The 11208-nt window shown below is 37.3% G+C and overlaps 1 long non-coding RNA gene across 2 annotated transcripts; it reads left to right on the top strand.

The window, feature by feature from the left end:
* Nucleotides 1-300: 300 nt before the first annotated feature.
* On the top strand, nucleotides 301-3692 carry LOC124173362. 2 transcript variants are annotated; one of them, XR_006868527.1, is made up of 3 exons: nucleotides 301-521; nucleotides 1359-2331; nucleotides 3412-3692. It is a non-coding gene; the product is annotated as an uncharacterized LOC124173362 (long non-coding RNA). The 2 variants fall into 2 exon arrangements; XR_006868526.1 differs by lacking the exon at nucleotides 3412-3692 and adding an exon at nucleotides 2830-3283 and having other exon boundaries at nucleotides 302-521.
* The last annotated feature ends 7516 nt before the right edge of the window (nucleotides 3693-11208 follow it).

The following is an 11208-nucleotide window of genomic DNA, read 5'->3' on the forward strand; positions in this document are numbered from 1 at the left end:
AAACTCTTTGGTAACTGTTAATTTGTTTTAAATTTATCTTATCATCATATTAATAACTATTTTTTACTTACTTCGCACTAACAATGCTAAGATAGTAAGGGCCGTATTTTTAAACAATACTCTTATCGCCGGAGTGGGATGAGAAAGAGTTGTATCTCCACCTACTATTCGCAGTCAAGAACGTTCCTACAGCAACACCAAACTCTTCCTCTTCGAAGTAGTGGGTGTTGAGTTGATCGCTGAAATTCTCATATCTACGTCATGCTTGTGTGACGTTTGCTGCCCACAGTTCATTGCGGCAAGAACGCATCAACAAAAGGAAGATCGCTTTTATTAATAAAACTGGAGGACAACAAGATGGACAGGCTTACAAGGGAAGAGACGAAGTTGTTGATTGGCGTCATAACTAGCGTCTGGAGGTGTTGGAAAGCAAGAAGACGGATGCATTATGGAAGGCGAAGAAGGCGAGAGCCTAGTTGAATGTGCAGGACGAATTTAATTCGAACGAATTTGTTCGGAAGGTAAGTATGTTTGTTTGGAAGTATGATGGTGATAAATGCATTGTCTGATAGTTGAAAAGATTTTTGTTTCAATGAACAATTAATTATGAAAAATGGTTGCTGACTGATCGCTAACTATTTATCAAAGTCATAATTTTAAAACTATCTATAAATTCGGAGACATTTTCATGAAGAGCCAATCTGCGATTGCGACTATCCATGCTCCGCAGTTCGCGAGACAACTTGCTCATTTTCAACAAAAATCTAACATAACTCGTGTAAGTCTGTTGGTAACATCGACGTAACTCATTCTAGGTTCGTAGCTAGTTCATTGGTTTTGGGGTTTAAAAACCGGTGAAAAGCTATAACTTTTTTTTAAATTCTTTGCTGAAATCCTCATAAAGTGCACTTTGGTGGTAGATTGCAAAAAACCTTCGTAATTATGTCGCGGCCAGAGATTTTCCACGAAACGTATTTCCCTTCATTTCCAATACAAGATTAGACGTGATTCGCGCCATGCGATACAAGTAAATCTTATTTTCCTGCGCCGAAATCAAAAGCTTTGCAACAATAATTCCAAGTTAATGGAATGTTAATGGAATTATTATTGTGAAGCTTTTGGTTTCGGCTTGTAGCGGCGGGGTAGGGGTAACAATTAAAACGACTCCGCAATGGTGGCGGAGTTGCTGTAATTGTTATTTAGTGGCAAAGTAAATAAATTCGTGAATATACGTAGTGTACGTGTAGCATTATCAATTGTGGCTGTAGTGATGGATATTTATTTTTGGTTTGGTTACAAGTCCAGTGATATATTTTGTCGTAAATCTCAATGTAACGGATAATTTTTCTATCTCACAGCGTACCGCCAAGCAATTGAGGAAGAGTTGCGATAATATCAAGATGAGGAAACGGGAAGAGCTGGCGAATGAAAGGCAGGAGATGATGAAGAGTGGTGGCGGACCAATGACACCCACCAGTAAGGAAGATTTGCCACCAGAGATGGAAATAGCCTCGCCGTCCGTCTCCTACTCTCCGGCGAATGCTGGGGACTCTGATGCGTTGGCGGTCCCTAGCGTTTCCCCGGTGGGTAGGGATGGGACCTTGGATTGTTTGCTTCCTCTCAACATTTCTGAGATATCAGGCAAGTTGATAAAAAAAACGGGTATGTTCCTATCATTATTAAAGGGAATTCCTTAGTGTTGCACTGAGATTATTATCAAGTAAAATATTATCATGTTGCATCTGTCAGTCAAAAAATATAAAATGTGTACAGTACCATGATTGTGCTTAAAGGAATACAACTTCGTTAAAGAGAAATTGACCTGCATCATACTAGCCTTTGTGTATTGTGTGGTTATTTTTCTATGACCTTTATAAAATGTCATTGCATATCCAATATAATCATCATGGTTGAAGTTAAGTTGAGTTACTTGATGCTATTTCCAGGAATTATGTCACATGATTTTCATTAATCAACGTTATACTTTCTTATTTTTCCTCTGAGTTAAATGACCACCATCGAGAGGAAGCATACACTCCGAGGATGCAATCTGCAGGGACTTCTTGCAGTACAAAAAGGGCATAATTAATCAGGGAAGCGGCCATTGAGACGGAGATGGAGGCTAGGCTGGGACTCATGGCATCTTACAATGAAAAGTAGGATGCCATCCAGCGGATCCGGAAGAGGGAAGCGGAGATTGCTTGTGCTATTAAGGAGCAGGAACTTGCCAATGCCAAGGCTGCTGGAAACATCATCCATATGGAGGAGGAATTTAAGAAGTGTATCCAAGGCATACAGCTTCAAACAGAGGAGGCGAAGTTGAAGCGTGTGGTATTTGTTATGATATATTTTGCTCGGTGTTGCTTGTGCTTTCATTTTAAAATTCTCCATTATCTTGATGTTTTTAAAGTCATTAGCAAATGATTATCTGCCAAAGGTTATTCAGGGAAAATATATTCATTGCAATTACCTAATTTTAGGGATAATGAAAACAAAATAAATGTAGTTAGAAGTTTGATGCACGTTTCAGTTTGAGCCTCTGCAGAATAGGCAAATTAGTGATGGGAATTCAAACTTAAAATACTGGTACTAGCCTTAGGCTCAGTTTATGGAGGCTTTCAATTTTAAAACCCAGTGTGATAAAATTGAATCCATGCAATGCTCTCTGAAATGAATTATTACAAATGAAGATATTAAAAGCATGTGAATGATCATTGTGTTTGCATATGGATATTAAGGTATAATGCATGCTTTGAGAGACCTAATTATGCCTGTATTATTGCATGGAGTTTATATGTATCATATGCTTATATGCCACTTCTTTGCAAGCTTTCAGATACTCCTCTATGAATTCCTCCTCTTCCTTGACATTGGTCAGCTCCTGCTCCTGCTTCTCTCTCCTGGGCTGCTGGATACCTCGATGTCATGAAAGATGCCATAACTCTGCTGCCTGCTTCTATGCCTTAACCTGAACCATTTCCTGTGGTGATGGTGCCCTCTCTGTAACTGGAATGAGAACTTCTGCACCTGCATGGCTTTTCCCCGCCTTCATTACTCCTGCCTTTCATAAGCCATATCCCATCTCTTCCTCATCTAATTCTGCACATCCAACTAGCAATTTTGCCTTTTTTGCATTAGATTTTGCATCGTCTTCTTGCTATCGGAAATGTGTTTTGTGATTTTAATTTCAGTGCCAGCCAACAACTTTGTTCTTCCTTAGTAAATTTCTCTTGTTTTTGTAAATGTGTTTAATTTTCATTTAATAAAGCTAAATTCAATTGAACCTGTATAATGTTATTTAGCTGCATTTCCCAATCCCTATATATGTATATCTTTCTTTCAATCTTTTCAGGTAAAATGATGACACAGGTAAAGGCAAGATGTAATGTAGTATGCATTCTTTTCATACAGTGAGTGGTCAACATCAAACGTGCAGTATGAGGTTCAAAATGAAGCAATTTTTTGGATAATTTTAACATGTTGGTGAAGGTAACACGAACTAATGGTTGGAAAAACTTTCGTTTAGCAAATTAAGTGAGTAATATTTATGTTAACGTGTAAGTTATTACTGCCTCCAGGTCAATCATTGCTGCTTTATCAATTTTATAGTTGCTTTCATGTAAAATTGTAAAAGACGTTTATTCATACCACCCATGAGTGAAAATAATTTAGTACTAATCAAGTAGTATGCTTGAACAATTCCACTAATTAGTCATTTCACTGCTTACTCAAGGCATTACTGCCTTTCAAGGATCAAAGTTTTTAAAAATTCCATTTTATATTTTAAGTAGTATCAGTCACATATATCAATCGTCACTGAATATGAAGGTTGATTGAGTATGCCTGCGGACTTGATTCTCCTATGTACTAGTGTTCCATTGCTGACATAGAATTCCTTATTTACATTCTTGATTACTTGCTCCATGTTGTAAGATATTAATAGCCAATTCAGAATATGAATAACAGGGGTAGGCCTTCCATTACCTTACTCTGTAATTCCTTCCTTCTATCAGCCCTTCCATCAGACAGTCATGTTTCATTATCTGGCTGATTACCACTCCATTTTTTAATTAAAAGTGATTCTGCTAAGGTTAGTTCAAATATTTATAATTTTAAAATAGAACTGTTTAATTTTATTTATTTCTTGAAATTACATTGCTAAAATCCAATTTTTTGGCATAATTATTATTATCACCCATGCATTATTAATGATTATTTATGCATACCATTGTATGTATGTCCCTACAAATATGAAATGGGTACTTTGAAAGGGCCTAAAATAATGAGATAGGGTATTAAATTAGGAGAATGAAGTACCCGTGACAAGAGATAACTCTACCTATCTTCATGTTGTTAACTGTATTTATACATTGTAAGGGACATGCAAAGGAAGTGGGAGTCTTGGGCAGGAAAGGAAAATGAAGGAACTACCTATATGGATTTTCATTGGAATAATATAATTTTATTCAAGACTAAACAAGACCCATTACAATGGAACAGTACAGTATGGAGGTGTGTTTCGGAAGAGCTTTATGTATCAGTTAGAAAAATACACTAAAGGGATAAGCAGAATCCCATTTATTAAGAAGTAGAATTACTCAGCAACCACGGTTTGCCTCAGCTTGATATTTTCAAACCATAATATGCCTTGAGATGAAGCTGCCAATTTCAACATAAGATACGTTGTGATAAACTTGGTAAATAAACATTTACATACCTTTACGTTTAATGAAAACCATATGATCTATTCCGGTTTCCGTACAATTAGCCTAACTCTCCCCCCGAACTCACAGTCGGAACATAGGTGCAGTCGATACCACCCAATACGTATACTCTAGGAAATCAACCTTTGTCATAAAAAGATGTCTTACATCTAGCAGTATTTTCCTCTGAAATTGGCAACTTATGTTTACATTTGTAACGAGGTATCAATGCCACCAGGTCATTACTGATGCTCTGTAACGGTTACCAAATATTTTGAACTCAATACCTTATAACACTTCCTCTCCAAATGGAAAATTTTCATTCATACAATTTCCAAACTAAGGAGAAATCATACCTTAATTATTCTCAACACCGTCCCCTGAGCAACTCCGGGTAGATCGCCACAAACGAGATTTAATACTGTGTTACATAATCAAAGCGATAATATAAATCTTGCGTAAAAATACCACATACCTGGAATGACCCGGAGGCATAAAACCTAAAGGCAATTAGCAGTTTTAACATATACGGAATCGTCAGAACACGATTGCTTAAATGTTCACTCCATTCAGAGGGTAAAATAACGTCTGTTACGGTTCATATTGTGAAGCGATACCTCTGGAGAAATTCCTTTCTGAATAGTAGTACTCAATGATATTCTACCTATCCCTTAAGTGTATTCGTCCAACATAAATATACGACTCTTTCAACACATACCTTGAAAATTCAGCATCCATTTCATAACAACGGTTGTTTACTTACAGACTTAACGCTTTTTTCGTTCTTTTTATACGTTTCCTCATAACAGGCATATATTATGAAACAAATAAATATCATCACGTTAAAAAAGCGTAATTTTTATGGAATTTTGATCGCATACTGCAAAATGTGTCCGGAAAAAAATGACAAAATCCGGAGGTTAACAACGCATTCCGCCATATTAGGCCTTGAAACAGTTCCTACAATTTAGAAGGGTGGTCTGATCCATGCTCAAAATAGTAGGGAGAAATTCGGTAAGCTTGTAGATGGAGTTGATTCTACTAAGAAGGAGGTACGTTTAAAAAACGCTTGGAGGTTGATTTCCCCCTAGTAACGCGTCACACAGGAGGAGTCGTTCCTCTAGGAACGTCTTAAAATACTGCCCTAAGTGTTAGTAATTTTATTCGGAGAGAAGCTACTATTTTACTTATTAGGGAGAACGTGCAGCGATGAAGAAAGGGATTTCAAATCCCCCTCAAGCTACACAAAAAGTAACGCAACCTAGGTATAATATTACAAGGCTGTAATTCCTTCATTAAAAAGTCTCTTCAAATGGAACTTTCCTCTCTCCTCCACGTGTATTTATGTTGAAAGAATAAGCAGTGAAGCAGTATGTACACTTTATATCGATAAAATATTATTAATTATTTTAATACACTGATGGTAATTTGTCATAACAAATATTGATGAAATAGGTTATGTAAATGTATTTTCTCAAATATAATTGATTTTCACGAACGCCTCCAAAATATCGACTAGGCCCTTTGCGCTATAAAATTCTACCGCAAAATTCCATGTAATGGTCTTGAATCAACAGATAATTTTAAGAAATCAATGGTTTATGACTTCACATCGCGGAATGGTGACGTGATACAGTGAAATATTTTTTAGTTAGAACTATCAAATTCTGATGAAATTTATAAAACTTTTCCGATCATATGGAACATTGAAAAATTTGGTAACAATTACCAAATCAGTTTGATAAATTCTATCAAACTGGCTGCAGCAGTTAGATAAGGAATACTAAAATCAAAAGGCTACTTAAACCAACGTAGCATGCACATATGAATAATTTTCCACCCAGAAAAATATTGTTCTGATTGAAACTCCTAAGCACCAAATTAGGAGTTTAGTGATAGTTTCCGCAAAAGAAATCTAAGAGAGTGGAGACCCTCTCGTGATAGCAATGGACTCTAACAGCTAGTCTAATTCGGTTGCCATAATGAATGGTTACAAACGCGCCGTAATATATTATTATTGTGAATAATAATCAATCTTTGGTTTGAAATGTAAATAAGGTGTGACTACAGTTTCCCTTTGTTAGCTTAAAAGGAATAATTGATGCACACAATTGCATTACGTAGTCACTCAATATCGATATCTAGTTGAGATGCGAAAGAAAACTTTATTAGCAGACTTTTTACACCGATGTAGGTTGACTATAATATACTGGGTGCGATCCTGGGCATGAATTGGATCTATTATGACGACTTTTATCACATGATTATTCAACACAATGAATGCGAATATTCAACGCGAATGATGATACCTCCGGAATACCTTTAATTAAAGTTGTAATGCGTCGGAATACAAAAACTGTAGCTTAATGGAGCGAGCTTATACTCACTCAATGGAGCGTGATATTTGTAGTACAAGCAATTAAAAATGAAATGCCTGTAATTGCACTTATCCTACGTATTCTAGTATTCTGAGTCTTTAATGCGCCAGCTTACGGATAACAGTGCGCATAAAACCAGAAATAAGTAGGAAAATGAACGTAAACAAAATTAAAACGTTCTCGCCATTACAATAATGAAAATGAAATCATTTCTAGAAACCTGTCTTTTAAGTAAGGTCTGCTTATGAATCTTTCTACTGGTATATACACTCTACTGGTAGACTGGTATATACAATACAGGAGCGACAGTCCGTTCGACAGATTACGAACAAAGATTAATAAATTCTATCAAACCAAACAATGGAGTTTGATAATTGTTACCAAACAAGCAAGCTATTTCCTAAAATTAATCATTACGAAAGCTACCCAACTGTGAAGCATATCGAATTTATTTAGTTTTTTTACCCAAATCTTTCGTAGAATTGAACAAATTATTAAATATCAAAACGTTCGATAAATTTTTCATGAGGGTTTGATAAAATAAATCAAGTGCTTCGTAATTTGCATCCAAGTTTTAGTATATTTAACAAAAAAAACCTACCCACCTAGTACACCAGCTAAATAGTTTTAATCAATTTTTCCCATGTAGATTCAATAGAAACTTTTTTGGTATTCCACTGATTGAAAAACTCAACCAGTTTAGACTTTTCGGGTAACTTTTAAGAGGGGAGATCATTATTCTTTATTTATAAGAAACTGAAAAGATCAAAACCGGTTGAGTTTTTAAAATAAATTCTGTGTGAAATACAATAAAGTATACTTTTGAAATTTTCATGACATATTAAGGTCATTCTAGGTATCTTTAATGCGTTGTTCATGAATAAATCGGATTGTGTGTCTAAGCACCTCACTTCACGTGCCGTTCACGTTGGTTAACGTGACTCCCCGTAGAACTAGGCCTTCGAGAACACGCGACTCTTGCTGATGAGGAGAAGCAGGGATCTCGAAGCACGACCTTGACTTTTGAATCTCCTCCACTCTGCTACAGGCCACTCGAAGTCTCTCCAGGGGCGTCAACTCGGGACGCCTTTAAAGGCGTCAACCACCACGCGGGTTCACATTTATCCGCCTCCTCTTATTTTTTTCTCCCTTCCACCGTTTCCTGTAGCAGGCGCGACCAAGTTTCACTCCAGCGGCTCCCGCAAAGAAGAATGACGCTCAGCTTTCAAGCTCAGCGCTCTCTCTCACACTTCACGCTCAGGTGAATGCTTTGGGGGAGGACGACGGTTGGTCGGGACTTGCCTCTCCTCCTCCTCCCGTCGTCAGCGGCGGCTGCGGCTTAAATTCCTCGCCCGCTCACGCGGCCAAACGCCGGGAAGCGCTTCTAACGGGATGGGCTCACGGCCCTCCTCCCCATAGGGTCCCTCCACGATGCTTCGTGTTTAACCTCGCAGTTTTGCACGCAGGCGCGCTTTGTGGTATCGTATGTCGTGTAGGGCTCCCTCGAGGTCTCCCTCTCTGTTGCCAATACCGATCTTTACCGATCGTAATTTGTCTTTCCCCATGCAATCATTGTTTCTAAAGTCTACTATCAGATTGTAATTTTCAATGCTTTCAGAATACTTCTGGAAAAAAAGCTTTTGTAGAATTTTCTTGATTCAATCTGAGGTTTCAGGCGAGATGGAGTGGAACCGGAACATAATGAAGAATTGCTCCTTGAATGAATTGCTCCTGCTTCTTCATTATTTCTTGATTCATTTAGTAATTTATATGGTCTTGTAGATGTAAGTTCTAAAAATATTTTATCAGTTTGAGTGCAAGTTAATTATCATTTTATTGCAATACTTTAACACCAGTGACATAATTTATGTACTATAACTTCGGAAGTAGTAAGGAACATGTAAGAGGATTTCCTCTCTACTACCAATACTGATCTCTACTGATTCGTATTTTACCTTTATATCCTCTTGTTTTCCTAGTCTCTAACTTCCACTACCATTTTGTAATTTTTAAGTACAGACACGGTATAAGCCTATGGTAGAACTTTTGTAATTGACGTGCAGGTAATTATTGTTAAATTCATTTTATTACTTATAATAATTTTAAAATTTATATCGTTAAAGATTTATGCTGTAAAAAGTTTGTTCCACCAGTTTAAATTAAGGGAAAATACCTTTTCACAGCCACAATTTATTAATAGTGACCGTATTTATTTGACAGAACGTCGAAATTAGTAGGGTGAAGTGCCTATGTTTAAAATACTACTCGGTGCAAGCAATATGACGCACAGTATGTGGATGCAGAAGGCCCGCAGTCTGAGTTCTGGTGCATGGATGTAAGCAAAAATATTTCACGCGGAAAAATTCCGAGCGGCAGCCGCGAAGCGATTTAACTGGATGGGCTCACGGCCTTTCAGCCTCTACTCCACGTTGCCCCCTGTTTAATCCCACAGTTTGGCACGCAGGCGCGCTTTGTGGTAACGCATGTCGTGTAGTTTAGAGGACACCCTCTCCGCTACCAACTACCGATGTCTAATGATAGTTATTTTTCTAGATTTCCTTATGATATCATTATTCCTAACTTCCGATATTCAAGTATACACTCAATATAGTTCAGGCAAAGCTCTACGTTAGAATTTCCATATTTGAATCGCTAACTGCAGAAAGGCATCATGTCCAAGTTGGACGATTTTTCTGTTTTTTTATTTAAGTTCGAAAATAAAAGGAGACTTCGTTGTTTTCCACTAATTTATTTTGTCCGTACGACATGTTTCGAACCATAGATGTCATTATCAAGTACCTGATAATGTACCGTACTTGATAATGACCTCTATGGTTCGAAACATGTCGTACGGACAAAATAAATTAGTGGAAATCAACGAAGTCTCCTTTTCATTTTCGAGTATTAACTTCCACATAGTTAAGCCTAATAAAATTGAACGAATTTATTTTAGTTATTGTTAAGTGCAAGACTCAACGTTTCCTACTAAAAGGAAACATGCTATGGAAGCATATGCTCGGTGTTATTAGCATTGCATTTTTCCTTTTAGTAGGAAACCTTTAGTCTCGCTCCTAGCAGCAACTTAAATAAAAAAGATAAATCGTCCAACTTGCACATGATGCCTTTCGGCAGTTAGCAATTTATTTAACAGACAGGGAAACATTGTCAATATTGTAATTTCTGAGGCCTTTTTATGTGAGTTGAAAACCTTTTTTTTTGGCAGTTCGAGTTTAGAAAAAATATATTTTTACTCTCATATGCTAGCAAAAGTGACAGTGACAGTTTCTGTACTTTAACTTCGGAAGTAATAAGATAAAGTGACTGTGTGAGAGCACTTCCTCTCCGCTACCAATATCGATCTTTACCAATCGTATTTTATATTGATCTCATTTTACATCCATGCTTCCGCTATCGCATTGTAAATGTAAGTATGCACACTGTATAGTTCTTTAAAAGCGCTATGATAGAATTTCCATATATGACGTTCAAGTAAACATAGTCAATTTTATAATCTATGTTGCCTCTCATAAGTAAGTTAAACAACTTTTTTCAGTAGTTTGAGTTTAGAGAAATCATCTTTTTATTGCCATGTATAAACAACGAAGACAGTATTTATTTGCTATAAAGTCAAAAGTAGTAGGCTGAAGTGCCTATGTTCAAACTTCCACTCGATGCAAACAGTATGGCGCGCAGTACATCAATGGAGGGAAGGGAATGGGGAACGCAGTCTGAGTTCTGGTGTTTGGATGTAAGCAAAAATATTTCACGCGGAAAAATTCCGAGCGGCAGCCGAGAAGGGATTTTAACGGGGCGGGCTTACGGTCTCGCTAACTCCACGTCTCTCCACGCTGCTTCGTGTTTAATTACGCAGGTTTACACGCAAGTGCGCTTTGTGGTACCGCATTTCGTGTGGTTACGAAGACTCATTACTCCCGCTCCTCCGATTGTATTTTGTCTTGATTTTGTGATGCATTCCTTGTTTCAAACCTTCCGCCTGCATACAAACCTGTGGGACTAAATATGAAGCAGCATAGAGGTGTCTTGGTAACAAGACCGTGAGTCCTCGCTTAAAAAACTTCTGCGAAAATTCCACAGAGAGAAATCATTCACCCTGACCGGGATTCGAA

The sequence above is a fragment of the Ischnura elegans genome, unplaced genomic scaffold, assembly GCF_921293095.1.
Source record: "Ischnura elegans unplaced genomic scaffold, ioIscEleg1.1, whole genome shotgun sequence".
NCBI lineage: Eukaryota > Metazoa > Arthropoda > Insecta > Odonata > Coenagrionidae > Ischnura > Ischnura elegans.